Below are 17,973 nucleotides of genomic sequence, written 5' to 3'. Positions count from 1 at the left end.
TAGAACTAAGATTTTTAATGGGAATAAATTGTTTGGTCCTCACAAGGATAGTAAAACGTGTGTGTACCTGTGTGTGTGTGTGTCTTCCAAACTGAGGAAATTTCACAGCTATGGGGATGTCATTTGATGCTGAGGCAACTAGATAATTTGGCCAAATATTTTATTAAAAGGAGCGATATTGATATGAGTTAACACTAGACATCTGTTGGGGGGACATCTCAATCTTTTTTTCTCTTTCTCTCTCGCTATATCATTCTCTATGTCACACACAAACACAGGGCTCTATGGTGACCTTTTTTTTTTTACAAGGAGTACGTGTTCGCCTAAGTTGAAAAACGTAGGCGCACACCAAAAAAATTAGGAGTACATTTAAAAATATTTGTGGTAATAAATACCTAATTTACATAAGTATTCAGACCCTTTGCTGAGACTCGAAATTGAGCTCAGATGCATCCTGTTTCCATTGATCATCCTTGAGATGTTTCTACAACTTGATTGGAGTCCACCTGTGGTTAATTCAATTGATTGGACATGATTTGGAAAGGCACACACCTGTCTATACAAGGTCTCACAGTTGACAGTGCATGTCAGAGCAAAAACCAAGCCATGTCGAAGGAATTATCCGTAGTGCTCCGAGACAGGATAGTGTCGAGGCACAGATCTGGGGAAGGGTACCCAAAAATATCTTCTGCGTTGATGGTCCCCAAGAACACAGTGGCCTCCATCATTCTTAAATGGAAGAAGTTTGGAACCACCAAGACTCGTCCGAGAGCTAGCCACCCGGCCAAACTGAGCAATCAGGGGAGAAGGGCCTTGGTCCAGGAGGTGACCAAGAACCCGATGGCCACTCTAACAGAGCTTCAGAGTTCCTCTGTGGAGATGGGAGAACCTTCCAGAAGGACAACCATCTCTGCAGCACTCCACCAATCAGGCCTTTATGGTAGAGTGGCCAGACAGAAGCCACTCCTCAGTAAAAGGCACATGACAGCCCGCTTGGAGTTTACCAAAAAGCAAACTAGATTCTCTGGTCTGGTGAAACCAAAATTGAACTATTTGGGCTGAATGCCAAACGTCACGTCTGGAGGAAACCTGGCACCATCCCTACGGTGAAGCATGGTGGTGGCAGCATCATGCTGTGGGGATGTTTTTCAGTGACAGGGACTGGGAGTCAAGATAGAGACAGAGAGATCCTTGATGAAGTCCTGAGCGCTCTGGAGCAGGTTATCAGACAGGGGCAAAGGTTCATCTTCCAACAGGACAATGACCCTAAGCACACAGCCAAGACAACGCAGGAGTGGCTTCCGGACAAGTCTCTGAATGTCCTTGAGTGGCCCAGTCAGAGCTTGGGCTTGAACCCAATCTAACATCTCTGGAGAGACGTGAAAATAGCTGTGCAGCGACGCTCCCCATCCAACCTGACAGAGCTTAAAAGGATCTGCAGAGAAGAATGGGAGAAACTCCCCAAATATAGGTGTGCCAAGCTTGTAGCATCATACCCACAAGAATCTAGGCTGTAATTGCTGCCAAATGTGCTTTAACAAAGTACTAAGTAAAGTGTCTGAATACTTATGTAAATGTGATAGTTCAGTTATTTTCTTTGTACACATTTGCAAAAACGTCTAAAACCTGTTTTTGCTTTGTCATTATGGGGTATTGTGTGTTGATTGATGCAATAAAAAAGTATTTAATCCATTTTAGAATAAGGCTTTAACGTAACAAAATGTGGAAAAAGTCAAGGGGTCTGAACACTATCCGAATGCACTGTAGATATATCACAATAGGAAGTATAAGTCCTTTGCTGCTGAGTGACAGTGTATGTTCTGGCTGTAACCCTACAGTAGCACATTTTATTCATTCTCACACACTGCCCGACTGGACTGGCAAGTGACTGAATAGGGCTCTGGAAGTAAATCTAGTGCTCGTAAGACCTCTCTCTCACACACACACACACACACACACACACACACACACACACACACACACACACACACACACACACACACACACGCACACGCACACGCACACGCACACGCACACGCACACGCACACACAGACCATTATTCCTCCTCCAACAAACTTTACAGCTGGCACTATGTATTCGGGCAGGTAGCGTTCTCCTGGCATCCACCAAACCCAGATTAGTCCGTCGGACTGACAGATGGTAAAGCGTGATTCATCACTCCAGAGAATGCGTTTCCAATGGTGGCGAGCTTTACACCACATCCAGCCGACACTTGGCATTGCATGAAGCTCCCGACTAACAGTTATTGTGCTGACGCTGCTTCCAGAGGCAGTTTGGAACTCGGTAATGAGTGTTGCAACTGAGGACAGACTATTTTTATGTGCTACGCACTTCAGCACTCGGCCGTCCCGTTCTGTGAACTTGTGTGGCCTACCACTTCGCGGCTGAGCCGTTGATGCATCTAGACATTTCCACTTCACAAAAACAGCATTTACAGTTGAACGGGGTAGCTCTAACAGGGTATAAATTTGACGAACTGACTTGTTGGTAAAGTGGCATCCTATGACGGTGCCATGTTGAAAGTCACCAAGCTCTTCAATAAGGCCATTCTACTACCAATGTTTGTCTATGGAGATTGCATGGTTGTGTGCTCGATTTTATGCACCTGTCAGCAACGGGTGTGGCTGAAATAACAAAATCCACTCAGTCCATATACTTTTGTATATATAGTGTATGTACATTTCTACCCCAATTACCTCGTACCCCTGCACAAGCCAAGTTATCATTACTCATTGTGTATTTATTAGTACTTTTATTGTTACGGGATTTACTTTTATATTATTTCTCTATTTTCTTTCGCTTTGCATTGTAGTGAAGTGCCTGTAAATATACATTTCACATGTTGTTTACAAAGCATGTTGACATCTGACATCGTTTCCAACAGAGGACCCCAGTTTACCTCCCAGGTACAGAGATCCTTCTGTTCAGCTCTTGGTATCACTGTCAGTCTTTCTTCTGGATATCACCCCCAGACCAACGGCCAGACTGAACGGGCCAACCAAGAGATGGAGACTGCCCTACGCTGCTTGACTTCTGCTAATCCTTCATTCTTGGGCGCTCAGCTACCCTGGGTTGAATATGCCCACAACACCCTCATCAACGCCTCGTCAGGTATGTCACCCTTCGAGTGTGCTCTGGGTTACCAACATCCCTTGTTCCCCGACCAAGAAGTTGAGGTTGCGGTTCCCTCTGTCTAGGATCATCTGCGCCGTTGTCACCGTACCTGGAGGAAGGCCCGGGCAGCCCTTCTTTGTGCTTCCGACAGGACCCAGTCCCAAGCTAACTGTCGCCGGGCCTCTGCTCTAGTCTACACCCCGGGTCAAAAGGTATGGCGCTCATCGAAGGACCTGCCATTGAAGGTGGCATCGAAGAAACATTTCCCCCGATTCATTGGTCCCTTTGAAATTGACCGGGTCATTAACCACTCTGAGGTGCGCCTGAAACTCCCAGCCTCTCTCAGGATCCACCCTACCTTCCATGTATCCCTGATGAAACCTGTCTGCTCCAGTCCCCTGTCTCCTCCACCCCCTCGACTCATCGTGGTGCCTGTTTTCCTTGCCTGACGCTGTGTTCAGCTACACTTCTGCCAGCTCTGACTCTGGTCCCAGTCTCCTGTCCCATCATCCTGCTACTCTGTCCTGGATTCCCCACTCTACTACTCCCTTGGATTCCCCTCCGGACCTGCTTACCTGTCTCAACCCCTCTCGCTCCAGCCTCAGCCTCCGGACCTGCTTACCTGTCTCAACCCCTCTCGCTCCAGCCTCAGCCTCCGGACCTGCTTACCTGTCTCAACCCCTCTCGCTCCAGCCTCAGCTTCCGCACCTGGTTTTCAGCTTCCCGCCCAAGCTTCCACTGACCTGCACTTCATCTCCCCCCGTGTGTCAATAAATACCTTGGTTACTTCATCCCCGTCTCCTCGTCTCAGTCTGCTCTTGTAACACATGTTTGATTTTGATTTGAGAAGACTGCACTGAGTTTAGATAGTGACTAAATTACTGTCCACCCACAGTTTAAAATAGGCTTGGATAGTGAATGACTGTCCACTCACAGTTTAAAATAGGCATAGATAGTGAATAAATGATTGTCCATTCAGTTTAAAATAGGCATAAATAGTGAATAAATGACTGTCCACTCACAGTTTAAAATAGGCATAGATAGTGAATAAATGATTGTCCATTCAGTTTAAAATAGGCATAGATAGTGAATAAATGATTGTCCATTCAGTTTAAAATAGGCATAGATAGTGAATAAATGATTGTCCATTCAGTTTAAAATAGGCATAGATAGTGAATAAATGATTGTCCACTCAGCTTAAAATAGGCATAGATAGTGAATAAATGATTGTCCATTCAGTTTAAAATAGGCATAGATAGTGAATAAATGACTGTCCACTCACAGTTTAAAATAGGCATAGATAGTGAATAAATGATTGTCCACTCAGTTTAAAATAGGCATAGATAGTGAATAAATGATTGTCCACTCAGTTTAAAATAGGCATAGATAGTGAATAAATAATTGTCCACTCAGTTTAAAATAGGCATAGATAGTGAATAAATGATTGTCCACTCAGTTTAAAATAGGCATAGATAGTGAATAAATGATTGTCCACTCAGTTTAAAATAGGCATAGATAGTGAATAAATGATTGTCCACTCAGTTTAAAATAGGCATAGATAGTGAATAAATGACTGTCCACTCAGTTTAAAATAGGCATAGATAGTGAATAAATGACTGTCCACTCAGTTTAAAATAGGCATAGATAGTGAATAAATGATTGTCCACTCAGTTTAAAATAGGCATAGATAGTGAATAAATGACTGTCCAGTCACAGTTTAAAATAGGCATAGATAGTGAATAAATGATTGTCCACTCAGTTTAAAATAGGCATAGATAGTGAATAAATGATTGTCCACTCAGTTTAAAATAGGCATAGATAGTGAATAAATGATTGTCCACTCAGTTTAAAATAGGCATAGATAGTGAATAAATGATTGTCCACTCAGTTTAAAATAGGCATAGATAGTGAATAAATGATTGTCCACTCAGTTTAAAATAGGCATAGATAGTGAATAAATGACTGTCCACTCAGTTTAAAATAGGAACACAACATGATACATTTCCTATAAATAAAGAAGAAGAAAAAAAATCCCTGTCACGTTCTGACCTTAGTTTCTTTTTAATGTCTTTGTGTTAGGTTGGTCAGGGCGTGAGTTGGGGTGGGCAGTCTATGTTCTTTTTTCTAGGTTGTTTGTTTTCTATGCGTTTGGCCTGGTGTGGTTCCCAATCAGAGGCAGCTGTTTATTGTTGTCTCTGATTGGGAGCCATATTTAGGTAGCCTGTTTTCCATTGTGTGTGGTGGGTGAATGTTTTCTGTTTAGTGTATGTTCTGGCAGAACTGTTTCATTTTTGTTTTTCCTCATTGTTGTTTTGTGTAGTGTTCAGTTTTAATTAAATATGTCGAACACTTACCACGATGCATTTTGGTCCTCCTCTCCTTCCACCAACGAGAATCGTTGGTGGAAGGAGAGGAGGACCAACAAAACAAAAAAAAAAGTGGGAAGCTGGAGATGGTATTTACACACAAAGGTTACTGAATAATGTTTGGTTTCCACTCCTCCCACATTCAACAGTACAGAGAATATCTCCTGCTCCTACATGTATAGATTACATAGGACGTATATCTCTGTCATTAAGGGCAGGCTGTAGTTCACAAACATGTTTACCAACCCCAAAAAAGATTTCCACTCTACAGAGAAACGTCATCTAACATGATGTGTGTTTCATATGCAACAGCCGAAGGAGTTCTAGAAAGACCACCGAAAAGACTAAGAGTTTAAACAACAGCCATCGGTTTCACTGTTAACACCAATAGGTATTAGGTCTAATATAACTCTCCAACTTACCAGTTCAGCATGAAATAACTTCAGTGGGTGAAACTCATATCTTGGCCTGTGAGGACAGAGGAGGGAACATTTAAAGGCCCAATGCAGCCGTTGTTATCTCAATATCAAATCATTTAAAAATGCTTCTTAGCAAAGATCAATGTCTAAAGCAATAATTTAACTAGGACTGTCTGGGAGTGGTCTGAGTGGGGAGGGGAAAACTGAAAACTAGCTGTTATCGGCAGAGACGTTTGGAACTCTCTTTCTTATTGGTCTATCAACTAACTTACCGCCTGGTTTCGGGTGGTCTTTTCAAAACAGCTGTTACACTAAAAGGAAATTATCATAATTTTCGTATTTTGACAGTATTATTCCAAACTCATAGTGTGGAAATGTATATAAAACACAAGCAAATCTAGTTTTTGACTGGACTGGGCTTTTAAGAACAAGTCAGCGGCAAAAAGCTCTGGAAATTAGGAGCCTCCCCTTAAATCAAGAAAATCATTAAACCTATGGACATGAACCTCACAGATGGACTGGAGACAGACAGACAGACTGACACACACACACACACCTCCGCGGCCCCACTTCCCAGCCAAGGAAAACACCCCAGTAAATTATAATATCCACAATGGAGGCTTGGGAAGAGAATCCTGTTTTGTTTAGCTATAACAATAAAGCTGAAAGCTATGAATCATAATGTGTTTAAACAAACAATGGAACTATTCGTCATAGATAATCAGATCTGTCTGTTATTTTCAACTGATTTTCAGTGTGTGTGTGTGTGTGTGTGTGTGTGTGTGTGTGTGTGTGTGTGTGTGTGTGTGTGTGTGTGTGTGTGTGTGTGTGTGTGTGTGTGTGTGTGTGTGTGTGTGTGTGTGTGTGTGAGAGATGGGGGACCATCTGTATCTAGTGTATCTACCACTAGATACAGAGTCACACAGAAGTATCCTTCTAGTTTTGAAGGCAGCAGGGTAAACGGTGTGATTCATAGCAATCCTATCTGTTTGTTTTGCCAATGTCATTTCAGACATGTGATCAGCTAAGGAAATGCCCGAGACTGCTTTTAGGTCCACCCCAATCTTTATTTCCAGTTTTACAGCTCACCTAAACATGATACTTTGTCATGGCATTGCATTTGGTTTATTTTGTGTCTACAATTCTGGAATAAATCTATTGTGATGCTTTTTTCACATCACTTGCCTTGGTTCAGCATTTATTTCTTTATTTCTGAGCCAGGCACCAGCAGCAAGCTACTGTCAGCCAGCTGCTGTCAGACAAATACCATTTCCTCCTTGGAGATTTGAGATTAAAACAAGCACTTTTCAGCTGCCTAAACCGGTCTCCCTTTTCAGGGACTCAACGGCCCTGAAGTTGAGAAACACACACAGCAACCTGATTCACAATGAAGCATCAACCATTCCATTAACACAACACAGTCAATATTCATCACAAAATCACTGCATTGTGTAATAGCAGCCAAATATATCACCTTTCCAAACAACCTGTACAATATGGCACAGACAGATTTTACACAAGCGCCATAATCTGAGCCTTGGCCAACGAACAGTATAAGTATAAGCTTTCAGTATAAGCTGTATAAGTATAAGCTTTCCCCTCATAACAATAACCATACCCTCTGACCCGAAAAAACACAGCCGTTAAGCTTCTTAGCCCAACTCTTCTCATCAGAATCCGCTTTAGGCTACGGTGGCTCCTAAACCATGCAGGTAAGGTCATTTGAGACATATAAGGTTATATCTGAGCAAAGCAATGTTCTGAGATATTGAGCATTAAAGTTTTCACATCTCAGGTATCCGATCTGTTTTGTAGTCCTCACCGTAAAGGTAGCTAAAGTGCAGAGGGGGGTGCAGTCGCAGATAGAACCTTATGGCTCTGAAATGTCAATCTGGGTTCAACCATAAGGTCCTATCTGACACAGAATGTTAAAATGATTTCAATTACAAGAGAAATGTACAGATTTGTAATGATTAAATAAAGAGAATACCATTCCCTCTTTCTAATCATGTCATCAAATATATTCATTCATGTTCATCACACATTTGTTAAAGCGATAGTTCCCTAAAATGACAAATCCACTATATTATCCTATGGAGAACTAGCAACATTGCTAAAGCTTAGCTCTGGATGAGTAAACTGATATATTTTTCTGGTCTCTGACTCCCAAAGTCAGTAAATTATTTGCTATTTACCAATAAAATGTGATGAGTTATGTGATTTTTGAGAAATGCCCCTTCCATGCAGGTTTCCATATTGATATAGAACAAGACAAAAGCAGCTATGCCTCTCCTAGTCCTAAGGGCTTTAAACATGCTCTAAGAAACCTGTATTAATTTGTTCTTACCATAAAGAACTTACGTTATGGCCATTCTTCGAAAAAGGGGTGGAAAAAACTCTTAAGTAATTAAAAACGAGGACCAGAACCTATTATGTCAATAATCAAAGACTTGGAACTGTAAGGTTCTATCTGCAAAATTAACACTAGGTGTACAAAACATTAGGAACATCCTAATATTGAGTTGCACCACCTTTTGCCCTCAGAGCAGCCTCAATTCGTTGGGGCATGGCCTCTACAAGGTGTCGAAAGCTTTCCACAGGGATGCTGGCTCATGCTGACTCCAATGCTTCCCACAGTTGTGTCAAGTTGGCTGGATGTCCTTTGGGTGGTGGACCATTCTTGATACACACAGGAAACTGTTGAGCGTGAGAAACACAGCAGCGTTGCAGTTCTTGACACAATCAAACCGGTGCGTCTGGCACCTGCTACCATAACCTGTTTAAAGGCACTTCGAACTTTTGTCTTGCCCAGTCACCCTCTGAATGTCACACATACATAATCCATGTCTCAATTGTCTCAATGCGTAAAAATCTTTCTTTAACCTGTCTCCTCCCCTTCACCTACACTGATTGAAGTGTATTTAACAAGTGACATCATAGCTTTCACCTGGATTCACCTGATCAGTCTATGTCATGGAAAGAGCACTCAGTATATAGTTTTGAGATAATTAGTATTTTTCAAGTCCCAGATCTCAGAACAGTTTTGTAATGTCTTCCTCTTTCATGACTCAATAAGTATACCACCTTACATACAATTATTTTTGATTGACAACCCAGCAATGAGATTGGATTTCAGAATTAACCTTACAGCACCAAGCCAAAAGGTGTTTGGGCAAATAGAACTTTCAGATTTTTTCCCCTTTTTTTCTCCATAGTAAATATACTTGTTTTATTCTCTAACATATCTCACATATAAATGCAGGCATAAAGGATTACCTAAAGAGCAATTCTATGTGAATAACTCATTTTTTACCAAATGTCATAGACCTTTATAGTCCCAAGGTCACTAATGGTTTTTGTGCGAAGGAGGTAGGTAGGGCAATGTTTGTCTCTCTAATCGCAATCGAAGTGCTTATGCCACTGTGTCAATACTATAAACCTGGATAGGGTTCTCTTCCTACACACGGCAGACATGCAGTGACAGAAGCTACAGAATGGTCAATGGACACAGACAGACACTTCATTAGAGTTAGGAATCTAAAGACATTGTTTTAAGTAGCTATTACCATACCACTATCGTTATACAGTACTGTTTTTATTGTAGTAAACAGGTGTTTTCTTTAGTCATTATAGACTCCTGAGATCCTATGTGTCTGATGAAAAGCATGCAACACATACGCAGATGGAATGTTTTTTCTTTCTCATCAATCTGACATTTTTTGACGTTCTAGTGATCAACAGCAACATACTGCATTTTCCATTTAAGGTCAATTCGGTCATTTGCTTCCAGGGTGAATATCTTGGTCGAATCTAAGAAAGCACCCACTTCATTGCATATCGACCGAGTCGTGGCAAACGTGTCTCTATCCCCCCATAATCGGAATCCGCTAAATGCCACTTCAAACACATGTCCGGCTCCCTGTCAATGACCGCACGCTTGACACACAGGACATTGGTTCCGTGTGTGCACGGGAACAGGTGGCAGTTCCGCGTACAGGTGTGCGTCTACAACACCACTGAACCAAAACAAGGTATCTTGTGTACACTTTTTATCCCTTACCATCAACATACATGTCGACTGTTATTTACAAAAAATACTTTGGATGAATGCCTTTCTCAATATCAAAACAGAAAATGCACTACTAATGCATCTCAAACAGCTGTCTGATACTGACAGAAATCAGTATAGCTCGACAAGAGTAGCCATTGGCTGATTGTTATTTCTTGATTCTCTTGCTTTATGTTGTGATGGAAGAAGCGGGATATGCATGGCAAATGAGTGCACACTGCACACCCACACAGCCCCAAACATCAGAATACTGGCTAACGTCAGCAAGCTAGACATCGTTAGCATGAATTGTGATCTACATCTCCACAGCATCGTGTATAAATAGAGCAAACTATTGTTCAATAACTCATATGTTTGTTATCTAATTTAGCTAGTAGCTGCCATATGTTTAAACCCAAATAATTTAGAGTGGTTTGCGTAAAAGCTAGCCTTGCAGGTGGTGCATCTCTCATGCAAGCATGCCAGTCTGACTACTTTTATGGGCAAGCAAGCTGGGTATCCCTGCGATTGTCTGTCCTGTTAGCTAGCAGCTAGCAAGCCTCTACCTTGGAGAAGAAAATACCGATATTCCCCTCCATTTGTCAAGTTTTTGACGCTGCAAACAGCAAACCAGCTGACTAACATTACACCACAGATGAATGGGGATATATACCTGTGATTAGCCTATATACCGTTTCTGCTAACGTTCCATTTCACAAAAACGAAAGTAATGGATGGATATGACATCCATGCATGCTTGTACACGAGCTATAATGTTATTTTACATCAAACCAAGAACGACCCTTTCGAAAACAACCCACAAGATTTGCCGCTATTTCTGCAATCTAGTTTCCAGAACGACCTCTCTGGGAGTGGAATATTCTCACGGGGTTCAACCACCAATATGAAAACAAGCGAACGTTTTCTCTCTCCAATAATGTAAATTACTAGACACCCAGATCAACGAATCATACAAAAGTGGTGCTCAGCAAAACATTGCAAAAGTCCCACTTGCAGCAAAAATTACAGAAATATGAAAATGCCCTTACGTAAATTGGTTGCGACGAGAACGGATAAAATCCGATGTGAGAAATGATGCTTGCAGAGGCTGGGCCGGGATTTTCTCTCCTTTTTACAGCTGCTGTATCTCCCGCCCTCTCTCTGTTCCTCTCAAACTCTCTCTCTTCCCCTCTTGTCTTTATCCTTCCCTTCCAAGAGCCCGCTCCTCTTGTACCACTCGCCACCCAGTGGAGAATGGCCAGATGCGTTCCAATAAGGAACCACTCTCGGGATTTGTGTGTGCGCGTGCATGCGACTAGTGTACGTGCATGTGTGTGTGTGTGTGTGTGCGCGCGCGGCTCAGATAAATTACAGGTTGTAAGGGAATATTATGTTACACTACAATTTGGCATGTGTGTGTGTGTGTGTGTGTGTGTGTGTGTGTGTGTGTGTGCGTGCGTGCGTGCGTGCGTGCGTGTGTGTGTGCTCATCCCACTAACAGCAGCCCACAAATACAAATGCAATGCTTTTTTTGAGAGGCCTTGTCATGTTGGTATAAATGTTGATACTTGAGTAGCCTAAGTAGAGCCCTCTCTAAATGACCCTCTTCTTGAGACCATAGATCAAATCAAATGATCAAATCAAATGTATTTATAAAGCCCTTTTTACATCAGCAGATGTCACAAAGTGCTTAGACAGAAATCCAGCCTAAAACCCCAAACTGTAAGTTTAGGGTGGCAGGTAGTCTAGCGCTTAGACGATTGGGCCAGTAACCGAAGGTTGCTGGTTCAAATACCAGAGCCGACTATGTGAACATCTGTCAATGTGCCCTTGAGCAAGTCATTTAACTATAATTTGCTCCAGGGGTGCCATACTACTATGGCTGACCCTGTAAAACAACACATTTCACTGAACTTATTTGGTGTATGTGTCAATAAAACAGCTTAATCCTGACATGTTTATTTCTTGGTCTGACAAGAGAAAATCTAAACTATTGTTTCTAAGCCCTTCCAGAGAAACCACACGATCAAAATCATATAAATTAATTGGAGTGACATCATAGAGGGTGGCAGAGCAGGCTTCAAACAGGAAGCTCACCCCACGAAGCACACGATAAAATCAGCGACAGATTTGTTTTCTGTTTTGTTGTTATGGTTATAAAACTGTCATAAATAATGCACAGTGCCAAATTCTGATGTGAATGTGCATACTAGGTACTGGTGCATCAAAATACATTAAAAAGTTGCCAATATTACAGTATGTTTAGATTTTGTCATTCAGTCATGTTTGGTTGTTGTCCTGTAATACCAGCCATAGCTAGCTATAGTAGGACAGCATGCAGTAGCAAGAGTTGAACAGTCTTAAAGGCTATTCCAATGGATGAAAGAGGTCCAGTTTACATTAGGGACCCCCTGTACTTAGGTTAGGCAGGGATCTAGTTATTGAAGTACTATTGTCACGCCCTGGCCTTAGTTATCTTTGTTTTCTTTATTATTTTAGTTAGGTCAGGGTGTGACATGGGGGAAGTATTTGTTTTGTATTGTCTAGGGGGGTTTGTATGTTTATGGGGCAGTGTTTAGTCTAGGTGTATGTATGTCTATGGTTGCCTAGATTGGTTCTCAATTAGAGACAGCTGTCTATCGTTGTCTCTGATTGGGAGCCATATTTAGGCAACCATAGTCATTAGGTAGTTTGTGGGTGATTATCTATGTCTATGTTGCCTGTGTCTGCACTTGTCATTATTATAGCTTCACGTTCGTCGGTTTGTTGTTTTGTTTAGTTTGTAAGTGTTCTTCGTCTTCGTTGATTAAATATGTGTTCATTTACATTTACATTTACATTTACATTTACATTTAAGTCATTTAGCAGACGCTCTTATCCAGAGCGACTTACAAATTCACGCTGCGCCTTGATCCTCCTCTCTTTCACGTAACGACGATCGTGACAACTATATCCTGTTATTTTTTCTTATTTAAGTGGATTCAGAATTCTTGCATTTCTGTCTTCTGTAACCTCTTCAGACATCTATCCAACATATTAGCCCAACACATGATCCATTTCTGTAATCCTCAGATGTTTCCTAATCACACAAAATGTCATTGAATTGTCATTGGAGTACAATTAGGACTATAATAATGGTGTCCAGCGTATCTAGCCTGCTGTCCCAGTCTACCAAATGTGAACTGAATATCTGGTTTTGACTCAGTGTACACAGATGGGTGTGTCAAGCCCCCTGTAAATATTATATCAACATTAGCTTTTTTTGTGTGATTAGGAAACATCTTGAGGATTTCAGAAATGTACCATGTGTTGGGCTAATATGTTGGATAGATATTGAAAGAGGTTACAGAAGACAGAAATTCAAAAAGTGTCCCACTTATTCAGAATACACCCTATATTGTGTCTATGTAACGGATGTGAAATGGCTAGCTAGTTAGCGGGTACGCGCTAGTAGTATTTCAATCAGTTACGTCACTTGCTCTGAGACTGAAGTAGTGTTGCCCCTTGCTCTGCAAGGGGCCGCGGCCTTTGTGGAGCGATGGGTAACGATGCTTCGTGGGCGACCGTTGTTGATGTGTGCAGAGGGTCCCTGGTTCGCGCCCGTGTCGGGGCGAGGGGACGACGTAAAGTTATACTGTTACATTGATGCTGTTGACCCGGATCACTGGTTGCTGCGGAAAAAGGAGGAGGTTGAAAGGGGGGTGAGTGTAACGGATGTGAAATGGCTAGCTAGTTAGCGGGTACGCGCTAGTAGCATTTCAATCAGTTACGTCACTTGCTCTGAGACTGAAGTAGTGTTGTCCCTTGCTCTGCAAGGGGCCGCGGCCTTTGTGGAGCGATGGGTAACGATGCTTCGTGGGCAACCGTTGTTGATGTGTGCAGAGGTTCCCTGGTTCGCGCCCGTGTCGGGGCGAGGGGACGACGTAAAGTGATACTGTTACATCTATATTAGACAAATTATATAAAAAGGCGAGACGAGGAGAATAGCAGGTGCATCTCTTCATAACTGTACCCTGAGGCTGAATGTTGCAAAAATATTCAATGAGAAAAACATTTACAAAAGGAAAGCAAATAGGAGGCCCTCCACCTTTTAAACAAAATACAAAGAAGACCACTGACCATTGTTATTACTGTTTCTGTGAAACATTGCTGGGAAAAATTAACATTCAGTACAGTTAGCCTATACTCTGAGAGCCAAAAGTGATGTAGATTATGTAGATTATGATATAGCCATGAGGGGAGAGGAGGGGGATGACTGAGCCAATTGTAAACTGGGGATTATTAGGTGACCATGATGGTTTGAGGGCCAGATTGGGAATTTAGCCAGGACACCGGGGTTAACACACCTACTCTTACAATAAGTGCCATGGGATCTTTAATGACCTCAGAGAGTCAGGACACCCATTTAACGTCCCATCCGAAAGACGGCACCCTACACAGGGCAGTGTCCTGGGGCATTGGGATATTTTTTAGACCAGAGGAAAGAGTGCCTCCTACTGGCCCTCCAACACCACTTCCAGCAGCATCTGGTCTCCCATCCAGGGACTGACCAGGACCAACCCTGCTTAGCTTCAGAAGCAAGCCAGCAGTTGTTTGCAGGGTGGTATGCTGCTGCCTTTAAGGTGCAGAGTGATTGGGTAAATTCAATGCTTGGGCCGCGTGACTAGATAGCTGTGAGAATGTGTTAGCCGAACCAGTAACAACTGCATGGATAGTAGCTTACTGTGGTGTAATTTCTGCTCCCGGTTTGTGCATTTGTTATTGCAAAACAAAACATTGTTTGGCCCTTGGCAGCAACTGCATTCCACACAGCACAAGGACGACTGATAATTGCTTTGTTGTCGTATGTGTGTGTGTCTTTGTGTGTATCTCTTTTATATCTGAAAAATGAACAACTGTAAAATAAACATTCATAGACTTCCTCATTCTCTTCAACTTATTAACCCAGACCTCATAATTTTATGAATCTCTAAAAGTATTCATTTGAATTGTATCCCATCACCTTAACCTTACCAAGGGTGATCTGGATGCCACACACTCAGGACAACTGACTGTGACAGTAGGACTGACCCACTAGACACAGGCCTTAGTAAACCACAGCAGGGTTACTACTGTACACTTCCATTAAATCAAACCTCTATGTAATGTCTTAGAGTGGTATAACAACACAAAGATAAGAGTGGTCTTCAAATGGCTGACACATTGACTAAGTGGCAGGAAACTACTGTCTAGTCACGTGACTGATTCCAGTGATAATGAGCCTTGAGTGTGATGTTCTTATAACACACGTGCACACTATAATTGTGGTTCCACAGATCTTACTGGCGATAGCAGGAAATGCTCATTATGCACAACAATCTATCTTAACCTTATACATGCATGCACGCACGCACAGATACTGTGTACACACACACACACACACACACACACACACACACACACACACACACACACACACACACACACACACACACACACACACACACACACACACACACACACACACACACACACACACACACACACACACACAGTCATTCTTCTTCTCCCAGAAATTCTGTCCAGTCCTCTGTCCTGGTGTGTTTCATATAAAACCAGTTATCTGACACCTCCTCTTGTCCCTGCAGCAGATGGACAGATGGCAGTCGGTATTCCTGGGAGTTTGGACTCTCTGTGTGTGTGTGTGCGCGCGTGTGTGTGTGTGCGCGTGTGGACTGGAGGGAGCGGATACTGTTTACATAACCATTGGAATCATATTATTAAAAACCAAGACCTGCCTCTTCCGCCTCCAGCCCAGCCCAGCCCAGCCCAGCCCAGCCCAGCCCAGCAGAGAGTTAATTAGGGCGTGTCTAGACTTAACAGTTCATGCAGCTTTAGTATTCTGATCATAGAGTTCTGATTATGTGTCTACACCTACATTTAAATATGTCTACCGTGTCCAGAGTGTGTCCGGATTACCTTTTCCCGCGCTATATTCAAATGCCAGTATGCATTCTGCAAACAATGGAATAGGCAAAATATGATAATAACAAAACAACAACTGATGCCAGTAGCTAACTACTATAGCTAACTAGCCAGCTAACTTCTGTAGCTAGCCAGCAGGGTTGCCAGGACAAGTTAACATTTCTGGCCCAAAGACCACTCAAAACCCACCCAAAATCAATCAATCCATCAATCACATTTATTTATAAAGCCCTTTTTACATCAGCCGATGTCACAAAGTACTATTCAGAAACCCAGCCTAAAACCCCAAACAGCAAGCAATGCAGATGTAGAAGCGCGGTGGCTAGGAAAAACTAGCCACCACCAGGACCCTTGGAAGAAACCTAGAGAGGAACCAGGCTCTGAGGGGTGGCCATTACCCTTCTGGCTGTGCCTGGTTGAGATTATAACCGGTGCATGGCCAAGATGTTCAAACGTTCATAGATGACCAGCAAGGTCAAATAATAATAATAATCACAGTGGTTGTAGAGGGTGCAACAGGTCAGCACCAGAGGAGTAAATGTCAGTTGGCTTTTCATAGCCGAGCATTCAGAGTTAGAGACAGCAGGTGCGGTAGAGAGAGAGAGAGTTGAAAACAGCACGTCCGGTGAACAGGTCAAGTTTCCATTGCCGCAGGCAGAACAGTTGAATCTGGAGCAGCAGCACGACCAGGCGGACTGGGGTCAGCAAGGAGTCATCAGGCCAGGTAGTCCTGAGGCATGGTCCCAAGGCTCAGGTCCTCCAGGAGGGGAGGGAGAGGGAGAGAGAGAGAGTTAGAGGGAGCATACTTAAATTCCCACAGGACACCAGAGGAGACAGGAGAAATACTCCAGACATAACAGACTGACCCTAGCCCCCTGACACAGCAGCATAAATAATGGAGGCTGAGACAGGAGGGGTCGGGAGACACTGTGGCCCCGTCCGACGATACCCGCAGGACAGGGCCAACCAGGCAGGATATAGCCCCACCCACTTTGCCAAAGCACAGCCCCCACAGCACTAGAGGGATATCTTCAAACCACCAACTTACTACCCTGAGACAAGGCTGACTATAGCCCACAAAGATCTCCTCCACGGCACGAATCCGAGCGGGGCGACAAACCCGGACAGGAAGATCACATCAGTGACTCAACGCACTCAAGTGACACACCCCTCCTAGGGACGGGATGGAAGAGCACCAGTAAGCCAGTGACTCAGCCCCCGTAATAGGGTTAGAGGCAGAGAATCCTGGTGGAGAGAGGGGAACCGTTCAGGCAGAGACAGCAAGGGTGGTTCGTTGCTCCAGTGTCTTTCCATTCACCTTCACACCCCTGGGCCAGACTGCACTCAATCATAGGACCTACTGAAGAGATGAGTCTTCAATAAAGACTTAAAGGACGAGACTGAGTTTGCGTCTCTCACATGGATAGGCAGACCATTCCATAAAAATGGAGCTCTATAGGAGAAAGCTCTCCCTCCAGCTGTTTGCTTAGAAATTCTAGAGACAATAAGGAGGCCTCCGTCTTGTGACCGTAGCGTACGTGTAGGTATGCAAGAGAGGAGTTGCCATATTTATAAAATAAACCCTTTTCCATAGTTATCGAGCCAATTAAGAAAGAATATCGTAGTAACTTGTAATGACGTTAGAAGCTAAATTCTGTTTTCCTCAAAATAATAATCATTGCAAGCTATGACATGATGTAATAAAATAATTGAAATATGTGACAACAGAAAAGATAATTTGTCCTTATTAATAACTTCTTTGTGATAGGGGACAGCATTTTCACTTTTAGATGAATTGCGTGCCCATAGTGAACTGCCTCCTACTCGGTCCCAGATGCTAATATATGCATATTATTATTACTATTGGATATAAAACACTTTGAAGTTTCTAAAACTGTTTGAATTATGTCTGTGAGTATAACATAACTCATATGGCAGGCAAAAACCTGAGAAAAAATCCAAACAGGAAGTAAAAATTCTGAGACTAATGTTCAACTCATCGCCTATTCAATTCCCTGTAAGATATGGATCTGTTTGCAC

General features: G+C 42.8%; 1 protein-coding gene across 1 annotated transcript in view; it reads right to left on the bottom strand.

The window, feature by feature from the left end:
- LOC129825657 (1-phosphatidylinositol 4,5-bisphosphate phosphodiesterase beta-4-like) overlaps positions 1-11,261 on the bottom strand; it is a 149,865-nt gene extending 138,604 nt beyond the window's left edge. The window contains exons 1-2 of the mRNA XM_055885848.1: positions 11,019-11,261; positions 5,925-5,970 (exon numbers count right to left, since the gene is read on the bottom strand). The gene's annotated coding sequence lies outside the window, so the exon portion shown is untranslated. The remainder of the gene's footprint in view (positions 1-5,924; positions 5,971-11,018) is intronic.
- Positions 11,262-17,973: the final 6,712 nt, after the last annotated feature.

Source organism: Salvelinus fontinalis, chromosome 27, assembly GCF_029448725.1.
Source record: "Salvelinus fontinalis isolate EN_2023a chromosome 27, ASM2944872v1, whole genome shotgun sequence".
In the NCBI taxonomy this organism is placed as follows: domain Eukaryota; kingdom Metazoa; phylum Chordata; class Actinopteri; order Salmoniformes; family Salmonidae; genus Salvelinus; species Salvelinus fontinalis.
The sequence above is the reverse complement of the archived record's forward strand: the minus strand, read 5'-3'. Positions and strand labels throughout refer to the sequence as shown.